Source organism: Lampris incognitus, chromosome 3 (assembly GCF_029633865.1).
Source record: "Lampris incognitus isolate fLamInc1 chromosome 3, fLamInc1.hap2, whole genome shotgun sequence".
NCBI lineage: Eukaryota > Metazoa > Chordata > Actinopteri > Lampriformes > Lampridae > Lampris > Lampris incognitus.
This window is the reverse complement of record NC_079213.1, coordinates 20,740,658-20,757,170: the sequence shown is the minus strand read 5'-3', so window position 1 is coordinate 20,757,170 and position 16,513 is coordinate 20,740,658. Positions and strand designations below refer to the sequence as shown.

Sequence of the window (16,513 nt, the reverse complement as noted above, 5' to 3'; positions counted from 1 at the left end):
GGCATCAGTGTTGTCGTTTAATGTACTGAAACGAGATTGTACCCGAGGCTGAGATTATTGAACCGATCTAAACACTTTTAATTATTTATTAAACCGTGTGACTGCCCTCTGGGTCTTTGTGGTAGAAATTTAAGAAGGAAAAAAGGCCTGTCTCATTTTTTTTTGTAATTCATTTAGCAGAGAGGTTTAGCCAGAATCCCTGCACCTCGAGTCAGTGAGTCACATGGTAGCATTCCCATTAACCTGATGTTTGATTATATTATTTTAAAGGATTAAATGGGGATTTCCTTCAAGCTAGAAACCTAAAGGTTGTCTTTTTTTTCTTTAATTGACACATTTGGAGACACTGATAATTACATTGATGTTTGACGAATCCAAATCCATTTGCAACAAACAATAAATCAACAGGCACGGTGGCACAGTGGTTAGTGCGGTTGCCTCACAGCAAGAAGGTCCTGGGTGCGAGCCCCGGGGTAGTCCAGCCTTGGGGGCAGGGTTGTCCCGGTTCATCCTGTGTGGAGTTTGCATGTTCTCCCTGTGTCTACGTGAGTTTCCTCCGGGGGCTCCGGTTTCCTCCCACAGTCCAAAGACATGTAGGTCAGGTGAATCGGCTGTACTAAATTGTGCCTAGGTATGAATGTGTTTGTGTGGGTGTGTGTGTGTGTTTGTGTGTGTGTGTGTGTGTATGTTGGCCCTGTGTATGTTGGCCCTGTGTGATAGCCTGGCGGCCTGTCCAGGATGTCTCCCCGCCTTCCGCCCAATGACTGCTGGGATAGGCTTCAGCATCCCCGCGACCCTGGGAGCAGGAAAAGCGGTTCGGAAAATGGATGGACAGATAAATCAACAGTAATCTTGGTGTCTCCCAACAGATAATGCAATGACTCCCCCTGGCTTAATCTGCAGCACTTAAAGCTGGCGATATAACCTGTCCCTCTTATCTGACTCCCCCCCCCCCCAATGCAAACCTATCATTTCCCCAAATTCTTAACCTGATCACGAGGGACACAAACGTTCAGCTTGTAGAGATACATACACAGATCAGATTTCTTTAGCCTTGGTTTGAGTCTAGCTGCAAGGGAAGTGGAGTTGTGCTTGTTCAGATGTGAGAGGAACCGGGCGGCATTTCACTCGGCTGTCCTGTGGAGAGCACTATGACAAAATGCCCTACTTCAGTTTTTCATTACATACAGTGTACGAGTCCCCTCTGAAGTAATGGGACCACATTTCAGACGCGTTCACCCCGTGGATATTGACATACTGGCAGGAGAAGGTGCAAAAATCATTACATTAATTAGCAGAAAACATAAGTGGGCAAAGCTTAGTGGTAATAATACCATAATAACACCATAAATAATTTGCAGGAAATATAAAAGGGCAGAGATTAATGCTCCGAGAGGCAATAATGTCCAGATGGGAGGAAGTGTATTTTTCTACTAAATTCATTGCTCTAGCTAAAATGGTGCTCAAGTTGTGCTTGTTTAATAGTTTGGGATCTTTTTGGCCTGCAGGGGGCGCCATATTGAACCAGTCGTTGTTTTGGAAGCTGCAGCGAGAAGTAATGCCTCGAGTTTCATCAGAGATATTGGGCGTGACGGACCAACCAACAAAGGCTGCTGTATTAGAAAGTATAGCTGATAACTATTTGTCAGTAGTGTTCTCTATTCATTTGCACTCAGTAACAAACCGTGGCTCTTAAACCTCCGCCCTCTGACCACCTGTCCCTTTTCGGGGGGAAAAAGCAAGCTACCAGCCTAACTTCCTGTGTCCTCTCCTATAGTACTGCAAAACTTACCTGTGACAATTCCAGCTCTGAAATGAAAATTAAGATGCTAGTCCAGCCTTAGCAATGCAACAAGCAAACAGCACAGAGGGAGTGAGAGTTATCACCAAAAGAAGAGAGAATAAGAAAGCAACTTTATTTTGTCATTGTATGGTTACAATGAAATTTGTCTTCTGCATATAACCCATCTTATTGTGTAGCAGCAGTGGGCAGCTGCAGCACCCGGGGACCAACTCCAGTTCTTCTTCACATTGTCTTGGTCAGGGGCACAGACAGGAAGGAGTATTAACCCTAACATGCGTGTCTTTTTGATGGTGGGAGGAAGCCGGAGCACCCGGAGGAAACCCATGCAGACACAGGGAGAACATGCAAACTCCACACAGGAAGGACTTGAGATGGCCTGGGGCTCGAACCTAGGACTTTTCTTGCTCTGAAGCAACAGTGCTAACCACTGGGCCACCGTGCCACCACAACAAAAAACAAACAAAAACAGCTAGGGCGGTACGGTGGTGCAGTGGTTAGTGTAGTCGCCTTACAGTAAGAAGGTCCTGAGTTCGCGCCCCAGGGTAGTCCAACCTTTGGGGTCATCCTGGGTCATCCTGTGTGGAGTTTGCATGTTCTCCCCGTGTCTGCGTGGGTTTCCTCCGGGGGCTCCGGTTTCCTCCCACAGTCCAAAGACATGTAGGTCAGGTGAATCGGCCGTACCTAGGTATGAATTTGTGTGGGTGGGTGTGTGTATGTTAGCCCTGTGTGATAGTCTGGCAGCCTGTCCAGGGTGTCTCCCTGCCTGCCACCCAATGACTGCTGGGATAGGCTCCAGCATCCGCGTGACCCTGAGAGCAGGATAAGCGGTTCAAAAAATAGAAGAAGAAAAAAAACAGCTAGTTTCTAAAACAAAATGCAAATCCTCCTACAAATCATCACACCATCATGCAAGCTGTGTGTGCACTTAAGCAGAATATGGTGACAACAGTCCGGGGTGCAAAACACACAGCCAACCTCTCCTACCACACAAAACCAACAAAATTTCATGTACATCATGACAGCGCAGTCATTAGTGACAGACACTTCAGAACCATGGACAGTGAACAGCGAGCATGTCATTTTGGGAACCCAACACCACAAGCAAGCAATTCCGTTAATATTATTTGATTGGCACAACAGCATATTAAATATATACATTACGGTAAATGTGCATAATGACGGCTAAGTTGGTAAATTTACAGATCGACTGATAATTCAGCATAACGACCATTTTCCCAAGTAAACTTTAGTGGCAGCAGCGGCCAGAATAAAATCAGTTGGCATGTCAGCCCATCAGATTTTAGATCTGCCTCTGCTGTTTAACTCCAACTTATCATTAAAAGGTAATCTTGAAAAGGGCATGTCCCCCTCACTAGCAACATTACTTGTGGCTTCCATCGTGACTCAGCAGACTAGTTAGCTCAGCAGGCTAGTTAGCTCAGCGGACTAGTTAGCTCAGCAGACTAGTTAGTTCAGCAGGCTAGTTAGCTCAGCAGGCTAGTTAGCTCAGCGGACTATCTAGTTCAGCAGGCTAGTTAGCTCAGTGGACTAGTTAGCTCAGCAGACTAGTTAGTTCAGCAGACTAGTTAGTTCAGCAGGCTAGTTAGCTCAGTGGACTAGTTAGTTCAGCAGGCTAGTTAGCTCAGCGGACTAGTTAGCTCAGCAGACTAGTTAGTTCATCAGGCTAGTTAGCTCAGTGGAGTAGTTAGCTCAGCGGACTAGTTAGCCTGCTGTTTAGTTCCACAGAGTTGTGGCTTTCACAGAGAATGCTGACTGCACAAATGTAGTGTGGTGAAATGATACAGTATAATCTCTTATAGAGGATATTCTTGAGAATTTTATAGCATTCACTGAATGAAAATACATAGTCGCATGATGGAGGAGGGGCCAAACTATTTAAAATGTTATAAACAAGGCACAAATTTGACTACAACCTAAAATTGTCAAAGCCCAGTCAGTTGTGTTTCTTCATGATCCTGGAGTGATGATGCTACATTGACTTTTTATTCAGAGTCTCCAGTGGTTTTATGGCTGTTTCTCCAGCCTGCCCACAACATGTAATGCAATAGAACATATGGGAAAGGATCATAGTATGCATAAATATCTTGGCCACATCCAGAGAGTTTGCCAGGTTGTATTTTATGGTTTTTACCGTTTTTAAACATATTTCTTAAGATTAGAATTTGGATCCAATATCATGCCAATATACAGCTGCACCAAAACAATTGGCATCAGCCTGGTCATGTGGTAATGTAAGTAACCTGAACCGGATGCCGACTTCATTCTGCAAAGCCATCCATCAACTGTGGTGGTTAGGCCAGGGTTTAGATACTGGGCTTCATTCAGGCTGTACAGACTTCTGCAAGGCCTTACTTGAAACAGTGCACGGACTCAATATACTACTCAAAACACTAGTGCAACTTTGAGTCCAGATGAACTGATTCAACTTCCTGGGATTTCCTTAGCTGGTTTATTGAGCATGCATAGTACTATATAGTACCGTTATAGTACTCCAGGTAGCCTGAATAAGGTTGTGAGCCGCAGACATGAGTCAAAGGCATTTCTCTCAAGAGGGGAAGAGGAGCCGGGTTTGGTGGGTGGGTGGGGCTGGTGGTGGCTTAGGTAGTGGAAGGGAGTGGCGCTGGCTGGCGCTCTCTCTATTGTACATCTACACAGAGATTCTGCAAATGGGCAGAATGGGTTGATGTTACCCTACTGCTCTTTGATCTCCCACCCTGTGTGTGTGTGTGTGTGTGTGTGTGTGTGTGTGTGTGTGTGTGTGTGTGTGTGTGTGTGAGAGAGAGAGAGAGAGGGAGGCAGTGTGTGACCGTGCACGTGCTTATACACCCTTATCCCGTATGGACTTCAAGTCTGGACCTGCACGTGTGTGTGTGTGTGTGTGTGTGTGTGTGTGTGTGTGTGTGTGTGTGTGTGTGTGTGTGTGTGTGTGTGTGTGTGTGTGTGTGTGTGTGTGTGTGTGTGTGTGTGTGTGTTTGTGTAGCTCTCCAGTGTGACTGTTTCGTCTGGCCTCTGATCTCTCACACCCATCAGGAATGAAAGGAGACAGACAGGGCGACTTTGATCTCCAGAATTTCTCCTTCTTCTTCTCCTTTTTTTCTTTTTTTTTCCTTTTCAAAGGAGGCGCTGCAGCCCTTCTTCCTCAAATATTTAATTTGTTTTTCAGACATTACAGTGAAGAGAGACAGGCTAGTGGGTGCAGAAAGGGGCGCACAGATCCTCACTCATTCTACCCTGTCAGTCTGGTTTATTAAACCGTGCAATGTTCATTTTGTTGTGTGTTTTTGGTTTATATTGTGTTTTGGCAGCTCTTTGTGAGACACTTTGCTGTTCTTGTAGCACAGCTAGCATCTGTGTCTTGCTGCAGGAAGGACATATGGCTGTTGTTAGATGCACATTGGGGCTTGTTGGTCCAGCCTGCAGGAAAAGCAGCATTTGTTAACATTAAGGATCTCCATTGCTGTAGCGATGTCATGGGATGTGAACCTGTGTAGCACAGAGTCAGTATAATACAGCATTATAACCCAACTCCTGCAGGACTTTATAAACTGACACTTGTATTCTGATGGAGGCGGTAAAGGAACTGTATTGTTCAAGGTCAATGCAACAGGACAAGACTTGAACCAGTGACCCTTTTAAGTGTCGGGTTTCTCTTCTCTGAATACAACCTTCAAAGTCACACTATAACCTAACCAAAATGAACTTTAACAGCTCTGGTTGTTACAAACAGAGAGCAAACAGTGACAGCTTGGACTAGCCTTAAACCATTGTGTCTTAAAATATGTACTGCGACTGGTTGTGGCTTTGATTTTAAGGACTTCTCACAAGCCTATTTGTAAGTTTCGTGACCCTGAATGCCAGAGTGAGTCCTGGGTTAAAGAGGTGCAAGGAACCTTTGGCTAAACTTGAGAGCTTAAACCTCGAATGCATCGCAGGCCCGTGACCAGTTGAACCCCTTCTTGCTCAGATTAGCTCATACGTTATCACGAAACTAAACGAGGCTAAAGGTAATACATTTAGGTCGTGGGTGGGTGGGTGGGGTACTCTGGAAAACCTGGTGTAGGTGATGACCTCGTTCGTACTGGGGATACAAACTTAGATTTTTCTCTTGTTCCGGCAATGAGTGGGCAGCAGTTAGTATTGCTTGCTTATTTTAACACCTGCAGTAATATAATACATGAGCCGGCTCTCCACATCAGAGCTACCTCGCTCTCCCACTGTTGGCTACGACTTCAAAGTGTGAAACATTCTCCAAACGCTTTCCCTGAAACCAGTTGTAAAAGCCTGGTGGAAACGGGAGACAGTGCGCTCTGGCGTGGAGCAGTGTGTTGCCATGGCGCCGGGATGCTGTTGACACTGGAGGGTGTAAACAAACACAGAGGAGAGGGAACAAGGTGGCTGTGTGTTGGGGATGGGGAAGGGGAAGGCGGAGAATGCAGGATTCACGGGGCCGGGCAGGGTGAAATGTCAGAGGTTTGTGTCCAGTGAGTTATTGTAAGTACGTCTGTATGTCTGTCAGTGGCCCATTATCCCGTCACAGCCGACCATGTAAACAATATTTAGCCTTTTCTTTCAACTTACCATTAGTCATCTGGTTTAGCGCATCAGTAGAATGTCTGAAGTGCAACTAACATGTCATGGGATGGTGTTTGGGTTAGGCCCAAAGGAGTACCTTGAGGTTCAAAAGGTAGTCTAGCTGTGGAAATGTTTGCGAGTTCAATCTGCTGCACAGACAATATCACTCCTCAGATGTCCTTGAGTACGGCATCTTCACCTACATACCTTCCCAGCAGACTTGTATGTCTCTAATGTCCAGTGGTGTGACACCAAACTTAATAGCTATATCTAATTGGGGTGTCCGGGTGGCGTAGCACTTGATTCTGTTGCCTACCAATACGGGGATCGCCGATTCGAATCCCCGTGTTACCTCCGGCTTGGTCGGGCAGCCCTACAGACACAATTGGCCGTATCTGCGGGTGGGAAGCTGGATGTGGGTGAGTGTCCTGGTCGCTACACTAGCGCCTCCTCTGGTCAGTCGGGGTGCCTGTTCAGGGGGGAGGGGGAACTGGGGGGAATAGTGTGATCCTCCCATGTGCTACGTCCCCCTGGCGAAACACCTCACTGTCAGGTGAAAAGAAGCGGCTGGCAACTCCACATGTATTGCAGGAGGCTGCAGCCCTCCCTGGATTGGTAGAGGGGGTGGAGCAGCAACCAGGGTGGCTCGGAAGAGTGGGGTAATTTGCCAAGTACAATGGGGGAGAAAAAATTTATATCTAGTTGCTAATCACTTGAATCTTAGTGTAACCCACATGATTACATGTACCCTGTGACGTGTGTAAGTTCCACGAGTAGCCTCTAGGAGGCACACGAGCTACAGAGTTTAAACCATACAAACAACCGTCAACAATAGAGAAGAGAAATACGGATATTTAGAAATACGGACAACTTTGACTATGGATACTTGAATTATTGATAGTTGAACTACGGATATTTGAGCTACAGGACATTTGAACTATGAGAAAAAAAAACCCTCCCACGAAGCTTCCTTGGTGAGCCGCTAGCCAAAGCTAAAAAGTAAACAGCTTTCTGTGTTCCATGTAATCATAGCCATTTACGTAGGATATCTTGATTTTATCCAAAGACAGATGATCTCCCATTGAAGGAAGACTCTTTTCTCTTGTGTTTTGTACGCTGCTGGAATCCTGGTGAGATAAGAGTTTAAAATCTTGAAATCTAAAGACTGACAATTTTCCATTGGTTGCTAAGCTAAGCTAACCCAGCTAAAACGTATATCTATGATCCTTAGCAGTTCCCATATGATTCAGAGCTTTAAAACCAGGCAGGACACCCGGTCCATAGGGTTTATTTGATGTAGGAATGTTAGACATTTTAATATAATAATATGCTTGTTGTTAAAAAAAACTGTAAGCTCCAGTTGCCACTAGCCACCGAGCCAACTCGGGCTACATGGCATGCATGGAACCCATAGCAGCCAGCTAGACGTGAATTCACGTTGATAGTGCCGCAGCCTGGCTGCGATGACATTGTTTTTAACTGTTCTTACAGCAATAGGCTGTTGTCATTCAGCCGCATATTAGTTATATGTAGGAAATGATTTAATTCTGAGAATTGACTCTAGATTTGGGTATTTTTATTTTGTTTGTAATTGTTTGATAGAGATTGCAATTAATAAGGAATCTGTACAATTTTGTGCAGACTGGTTTTTTAGTACCCCGAACAACCCCCCTTGCTACACCCTTTTGGAACCCTTGGATACCCCCTTTGGATTGCCCCCATCATCGCCCTGGATTTAGATTCATCATCATCGCCTCAACATTAACTTGCCCCTGTGATTGTGGTAGGATCTGGACATTGCACCTTGCACAGATTGGAAGACTGAATCATTCTCCCTTTTCTTTTCTTTTCTTTATTATTTTCTTTGAGTGCACTCATACTTTATTTTGGATTATTTTCTTTAAATTGTTAGTGTAGAATATGGCTGCATAAGTAATGTATTAGAAGGGTATAAAATAGAATATAGATAGATATAGACAATAAATAGAATATTAGGAAGAACTTTTAAAAAGTATAATAGAGTAAAATATATATATATATATGTATAACACATCTAATTTAGTATTGCTATTGAAATAACTTTACTTTGAACTGTTGAAATAAATTGTTTTTTTTATTGTAAACTATACCCACGAGTGTGTGTGTTGTCTTTGGGGTGAGTACTAGAATCTGGTCCAGAAAAAAACCTACACCAATCTCCACTGAACTTAGACATTAGACTGTAAACTGTCCCTGCGCAAGCATAGGCCCATTCCCCTGTCGTGCAGGTTACATTAGCATCTAATAGCAGAGGAAATACAAGACTTATTAACTTATCTATAAGTACACAGTGCTATAAGGCAGGCTTCCCAATCATTTACATGCTGCGATGCACCTGTGGGAAATCTTTAGGCATGGGATCTACCAAATATTTAGCGCAGTAAAATAAGCAATAAATTCTCATTACCTGTTGAAAAGTGAAATGATTAACAATCATTTCTATATTGTTCATCGGTGCTGTATTTTTCTTTTCAGTCTTTAGTCATGGCCCACTAATGATCAAAGGGAACAGACAAGGCATGTCAACATTAAAACGTGATATTTTGGAATAAATTGAAACCATTGCATTGTTTACACTGACCCAGTTGACTCATTGACTCAAACTATGGGTCAGCACCCAAAAGTTTGAAACCACTGTTATAAGGTCTACAGTAGTGTTTGGTAAAAGACCTCTGTTCAAAGTTCCATGTTAATAAAATATTTAATACTGAATAAAAATGTAACTAATGTTACTATAATATGGTTATAAGTGCAGGGGCGGCATGGCTGAGGAGGTACTAGAGCGGGTCATCTAGTAATTGGAAAGTCACTGCTTTGATCCCTGGTTCCTCCAGAGAGCGTGCCGAAGAGTCCTTGAGCAAGACGCTGAACTCCTAACTGCTCCTGATGAGCAGGTTGGTCCCTTGCATGGCAGCCTCCTCCATTAGTGTATGAATGTGTATGTGAATGGGTGAATGTGAGGTATATATTGTAAATTGGTCGGTACGCTAGAAAAGCACTATATAAATGCAGTCCATTTACTATATATATATATGTATATACACTACCGTTCAAAAGTTTGGGATCACATTGAAATGTCCATATTTTTGAAGGAAAAGCGCTGTACTGTTCAATGAAGATAACTTTAAACTAGTCTTAACTTTAAAGAAATACACTCTATACATTGCTAATGTGGTAAATGACTATTCTAGCTGCAAATGTCTGGTTTTTGGTGCAATATCTACATAGGTGTATAGAGGCCCATTTCAAGCAACTATCACTCCAGTGTTCTAATGGTACAATGTGTTTGCTCATTGGCTCAGAAGGCTAATTGATGATTAGAAAACCCTTGTGCAATCATGTTCACACATCCGAAAACAGTTTAGCTCGTTACAGAAGCTACAAAACTGACCTTCCTTTGAGCAGATTGAGTTTCTGGAGCATCACATTTGTGGGGTCAATTAAATGCTCAAAATGGCCAGAAAAAGAGAACTTTCATCTGAAACTCGACAGTCTATTCTTGTTCTTAGAAATGAAGGCTATTCCATGCGAGAAATTGCTAAGAAATTGAAGATTTCCTACACCGGTGTGTACTACTCCCTTCAGAGGACAGCACAAACAGGCTCTAACCAGAGTAGAAAAAGAAGTGGGAGGCCGCGTTGCACAACTGAGCAAGAAGATAAGTACATTAGAGTCTCTAGTTTGAGAAACAGACGCCTCACAGGTCCCCAACTGGCATCTTCATTAGATAGTACCCGCAAAACACCAGTGTCAACATCTACAGTGAAGAGGTGGCTGCGGGATTCTGGGCTTCAGGGCAGAGTGGCAAAGAAAAAGCCATATCTGAGACTGACCAATAAAAGAAAAAGATTAAGATGGGCAAAAGAACACAGACATTGGACAGAGGAAGACTGGAAAAAAGTGTTGTGGACGGATGAATCCAAGTTTGAGGTGTTTGGATCACAAAGAAGAACGTTTGTGAGACGCAGAACAAATGAAAAGATGCTGGAAGAATGCCTGACGCCATCTGTTAAGCATGGTGGAGGTAATGTGATGGTCTGGGGTTGCTTTGGTGCTGGTAAGGTGGGAGATTTGTACAGGGTAAAAGGGATTCTGAATAAGGAAGGCTATCACTCCATTTTGCAACGCCATGCCATACCCAGTGGACAGCGCTTGATTGGAGCCAATTTCATCCTACAACAGGACAATGACCCTAAACACACCTCCAAATTGTGCAAGAACTATTTAGAGCAGAAGCAGGCAGCTGGTATTCTATCGGTAATGGAGTGGCCAGCGCAGTCACCAGATCTGAACCCCATTGAGCTGTTGTGGGAGCAGCTTGACCGTATGGTACGCAAGAAGTGCCCATCCAACCAATCCAACTTGTGGGAGCTGCTTCTGGAAGCGTGGGGTGCAATTTCTCCAGATTACCTCAACAAATTAACAGCTAGAATGCCAAAGGTCTGCAATGCTGTAATTGCTGCAAATGGAGGATTCTTTGACGAAAGCAAAGTTTGATGTAAAAAAAATCTTATTTCAAATACAGATCATTATTTCTAACCTTGTCAATGTCTTGACTCTATTTTCTATTCATTTCACAACATATGGTGGTGAATAAGTGTGACTTTTCATGGAAAACACAAAATTGTTTGGGTGATCCCAAACTTTTGAACGGTAGTGTATATATATAAACTTAGCACAAAAAGTAAGGAAATTTGTGTTTAGTAGATTATTTCTTTGTTGTAACAATGCTTCTTGGCAATAAATCTTATATCAGGCACCTGATTGTCAGCACCTGGGGTACCAGAAGCTCAAAACAAGAGTCAGTAGCAACAGCAAAATAAGCTGTTTGGCATTGGCAGAGAAGATTTGACAAATTTTTCATGGGTGCAACCCACATACTCAACTCTGCTGCTGATCCCACAAATCCATGTTCCTTACAAATGTGGCACCATTTAAGAGGGAAATAAACAGGCTTTCCAACAGTATAAGATTTATTGCCAAGAAGCATTGTTACAACAAAGAAATAATCTACCAAACACAAATTTCCTTACTTTTTGTGCTAAGTATATATATGTATATATATATACGTGTGTATATATATATTGTCTTGGGAGAATGGTAACATACCGCTAATATAAATATAACATCCATTACAGCAGATATCACTACGATTAAATATGATATCATAACTTTGCTACAGTGTTAACTTGTAACAAATGTTTTTTGTAAATGTGATTTGGGAAAAAAGTAGGGCGTTGCTTTGAAATGTACTGGAGCCAAAATGGGAAGTTCTCCACACGATATATCCTCCGGTAAAGACTGGTGAAAGAAAATAACATATAATTACTAGTCTAATATCAACAATGTCACACATTAATGGTAAAAGACGCGGATGGGATGTGAGATCCTGTGAGGAACTGGCATTCTGTTGTTCGTTGCACCACCAAGGACTTGATCACTTGTCAATGAGTGTTTTGCAACTTACAAAACTCACCATAGATTACCTCTTAAAAGTTACGACGTTTTAGGGTACGTTGCATTTTGCCAAACGCTGTTGCTGTTACATCAACAACACTACCTTCATTGTTCCAGTGTTGTAATAGCCAATCTCTTCTGGAAAACTTTACAGCAACATACCCTCCTAATGCATGGCAGTGTATCGGGACCTCAAAACTTTCTCACCGCATATTATTTTTTGGTAAATGCATTCATTACAAGAGAGGACGTAAGCCTGGTATGAAAGTTCAAAGATGTATAGTCGCGTTAAAACCTAACAATGGCCTATCACAACAACAACAACAACAACAACAATAGGAATCAATAACTCATTTACTCTATCGTAATGGAGTGGATATGAAACAGGCCCTTGCATCTGTGTCATTCTCTGTGAATCTAATTTCCTGGTCCTTATCAGTTCATATGGCTTTGTTTTCTCTGGACCTGAACCCTGCATGGGAGAGCGGCGGGGATCACAGGAGGGCTCGGCCGAGGAGATCACACGGCTTAGCGATGCTGATCTCCTCCTCCGTGGTTATGTAATGAACAAAGCTACTTTTGGTCACTGAAAAAGTCATCTGGGATTCAGATCAGCGGCTTCAGAATGTAAACCATAACTTTGACACCTCACCAGTGATATATCTTTTACAGACACCCATTTCGGTCGAATGAAGACTTCAAAACAGTTCCAGGATCTTTTTTTTTTGTCTTATTCCTTTTGAAGATTTGTGTACTTTAATAAGGAAATCGTTCAAGTTGGGGGGGAGGGGTGGACTCAAACTCAGCAATTTGATGCTTCTGAATAATTTTTTAACATTCAGGAAAAGTTGAGCGAAAATATTTTTAAAATGCCAATGCGGAGGGTCAGATTTCCAGGTGGGGTGGCGTGGGGGGGCGGCATATTGAATTGAAGGCGGCTGTCCTGATGAGTCTGCAGTCACACAGTCAAACAGAGAGCAGGGGGGGGGGGATAAAGGATGAGACAGAGACAGAGGGGGAGAGAAGAGTGTGCTGGGTCAGCTGGGCTACTGCCTCTTCCCTGTCTGTCAGCTCAGCATTTGGGACATATATTAGCCGTGAGGGGTTGCTGGGGCCAACGGCCTACTACATCCTACTACACTACTACACCCCCCCCCCACCGGCTGCAACTTTGCGTTAGTCACATGATAAAAAGTAGCTAAAATGTGGGAGACCTGTTGAGATTTGACACTTCTTATTAAAGTACCACACAGGAAAATTGTGATTGGGCCCCTACGTTTGAAAGTCTTCATGACCACAGGCGTCAGAGCGACAGACCTGTAGTCATTCAGTCGTTTGATGGAGGGTTTCTTGGGTACCAGGATGATGGTGGAGCATTTGAAACAGGAGGGGAATTCACACAGCTCCAGGGATCTGTTGAGGATCTGTGTGACGATTGGAGACAGTTGGTCAGCACAGGCTTTAAGATAGGATGGGGAGACACCGTCTGGACCCGGTGCTTTCCTGCTCTTCTGTCTTTGGAAAAGCTGGCTCCCAAACTCTACATGTATCTTGAGTATAGCTTGAGTATCTGGGGAGAGAGTAGGGAATTGCCTGAGTTTTAATGGGGGCCATTGTTGTTGGGCTGGAGTGGGTGGGGGGTGGTGAATTTGTCTCTCTCAAACCTGCAATGGAGGTCGTCAGCCAGGTCTTTGTTTGCCTCAACATGGATGGTCTTCTATAGTTGATGTCTTGTAGGCCCCTCCACACTGACACAGGGTTGTTGGCTGAAATGGCGCCATTCACACTGGCCTGGGGTGGGATGTAAACACCGACCAGGATGAAGGATGAAAACTCCCACGGTGAATAAAATGGCTTGTAATTTATGAACAATGACTCCAAATTCGGGCTGCAGTATTTACTTAACACTGTGACATCTGTACAGCAACCTTCGTTTATGTAGAAGCAAATTCCTCTGCCCTTCACTTTCTCTGGTAGCACCGTAACGCAATCTGCTTGGTATAGGTGGAAGTCCGGCAGATGTAATCCGCTGTCGGGGATGGTTTCGCTGAGCCAGGTTCCAGTGGAACAAAGGGCAGCAGAACGTGCAAAGTCCTTGTCTGTCCCGTTGAGGAGAAGCAGCTCGTCAGTTTTGTTGGGCATGGAGCAGACCTTCGCCAGGTGAATCGCTGGGAGTGCAGAGCGAAGTCCCCGCTGTCGACACCTCACCAGTGCACCGACACACTTCCCCCATCTGCGTCACATCCATGTCTCAGAGAGCTGCTGTTCCTCCAACTAAGATCCCCCAAAATTTTACCGGGTTTGTGAAAACTGATGAAAAGCTCATCTCATCTCATCTCATCTCCATCAGCCGCTTCTTCGGGGTCGGGTCACGGTGGCAGCAAGCTTAGTAGGGCACTCCAGACGTCCCTCTCCCCAGCAGCGCCCTCCAGCTCCTCCTGGGGGATCCCAAGATGTTCCCAGGCCAGACTGGACATGTAGTCCCCCCAGCGAGTGCTTGGTCAATCCCAGGGTCTCCTCCCAGTTGGATGTGCCCAGAAAACCTCCAAAGGAAGGTGCCGGGAGGCATTCTAATCAGATGCCCGAACCACCTCAACTGGCTCCTTTTGACGCAAAGGAGCAGTGGCTCTACTCCGAGCTCCCTCCGGATGTTCGAGCTCCTCACCCTATCTCTAAGGCCGAGCCCAGACACCCTATGGAGGAAACTCATTTCAGCCGCTTGTATCTGCGAGCTCACCTTTTTGGTCCAGATAGATTTTCTACAGATAGTTAGCCAGTTAACTCCAGATAACTCCATTAGGCAGTTCTTCTCTAGTGAAAGTAATCGGTTTTGAATAACCAGACACAGAGAATAAAAAAAAAATGTACTAGAGAGTGCTGTACTGAGGCTGCCATCCCCGGCGCCATCTTGATGACAATGTTGTGTGTCCACTAATAACTGGACACACAATAGTCAGTTCAGATTGATTTTAATGTTACACTCTAAACATTGAGTTGAGTTAATTATCAATTTTATCATTATCATTTCTTTTCGGATGGCAGGGTGGCTTGGTGGTAGGTTGGACCATCCCATAACTAAGGTCAAATTTTCAATTCCTAAAACAACCACATCCCATAAAAGTAGGCAAGCCTTAAGCAAGCCAGTAAGTTGTTCCCAATAGAGGCGTCAGTCCCATGCCTAAATGTTGAATGATTTAAAGATCATTGCTTTAGTGTGTCTTTATGCATGCTCAATAATCCAGGTAACGAAATCACAAAAAGTTGAATAAGTTCATCGAGACACAACTTCTACTGAGCATTGTGTCCCGATGAACTGATTCAACTTTCTGTGATTGCTATAGTGTGTTTACTCTGCACCTTCAAAACAAGGCGTTAAATTGTTTGCCTGGATTGACCCTTTTATTACATGTTATGAACAGAAAACTATTGTTATGCATTGTCAGTCAGTGACTGATTGATTGACGGCTCTGACACCTAATGACCACCAGGGGGTGAATCTGATGCGAGGGGCGTCCCGTCATCCCCGCCCACAATGGTTTACATGTGTATTGAGTTAATTGCAAGAAACGTGTGAACAAAGGAACTATTCAAAAGTTGGAGACAGCTGTTTAGAAGACTCATATGACGGAGCATTTTCCTCTCGTCAGCCTTTCGTAATTTTACTGTCACAGGTTGGTGCTTGAGCTTTTTTGCCTCAGGACCAAAACCCTTTTGTTTTTACGACCGGGCTCTAAAAGATATTGATGCGCTCCGCAGTTATGTAAACCAAAACATGATTTCCCATTAGGTGTTCCTTCTTGCTGGAACATGCCTCAGGAGGATCTATGTTTGTGTCAAACTAAACACTGCAAATAAAAAGACTTGTTTGCTTTGTTTTGCTTTGGGGTTTTTTTTTAGGTTCTTTGCTTATCATTTGTGCAGTGAGATGGGTCACTCATACAGTCATTTCCTTAGTGCTGGAATAAAGCAGACCTCTGCATGTTTGCAGAGACAGCAGGTAAAATGCACACATGCATGCATGCATGCATGCATGTGTGCATGCACACACATACCTGTATGGGATGGGGGTTGTGGGTAGGGGCTTCCTCATCTCTCCAGCTACATGCTACAGCCCTCTTCTCCTTTCCTTCTCCTGGCCCACATCCCTCCATCCATCCAGGCAATGTTCTCCCCTCTCCACCTCTTCTTGCCCCCCCCCCCCCGTTGCCAACTCTACCTTGTTCTTTATCATTTTCTTTCTCTCTGTCTCTGTCTGTCTCTCATTTCTTTCCTCTCCCCTCCCATCTCACCGCCTCCTGTCTTGTGTTGTTAAGGGGTGTCGTGGTAGTCTGGCCTGGCCGTCCAGTCAGAGGAGAGGTGGTGCGCTAACAAAACAGAATAGAGAAGAAGTCCGCCTTTACTTTTGACCAATCAGTGGATTAGAATAGAGTAAAACAGGAGAGAATAGAATGGGAATAGTGTGCAGGAGTGGTTTGGAGCCCCCACGAGTCCAACCAGTAATCATGTTCAGTGTAAATGTAAATGGAGTGTGTGTGTGTGTGTGTGTGTGTGTGTGTGTGTGTGTGTGTGTGTGTGTGTGTGTGTTTGTGTGTGTCTGGCTGTGTGACCAAATGACAACAC

The 16,513-nt window shown here is 44.2% G+C and overlaps 1 long non-coding RNA gene across 1 annotated transcript; it reads right to left on the bottom strand.

Annotated features, from left to right (window-relative positions):
- Positions 1-719: 719 nt before the first annotated feature.
- LOC130109055 (uncharacterized) lies at positions 720-16,051 on the bottom strand. Its single transcript, XR_008809968.1, has 3 exons — positions 15,946-16,051; positions 1,034-1,149; positions 720-796 (listed from the first exon to the last, which is right to left on the bottom strand). It is a non-coding gene; the product is annotated as an uncharacterized LOC130109055 (long non-coding RNA).
- Positions 16,052-16,513: the final 462 nt, after the last annotated feature.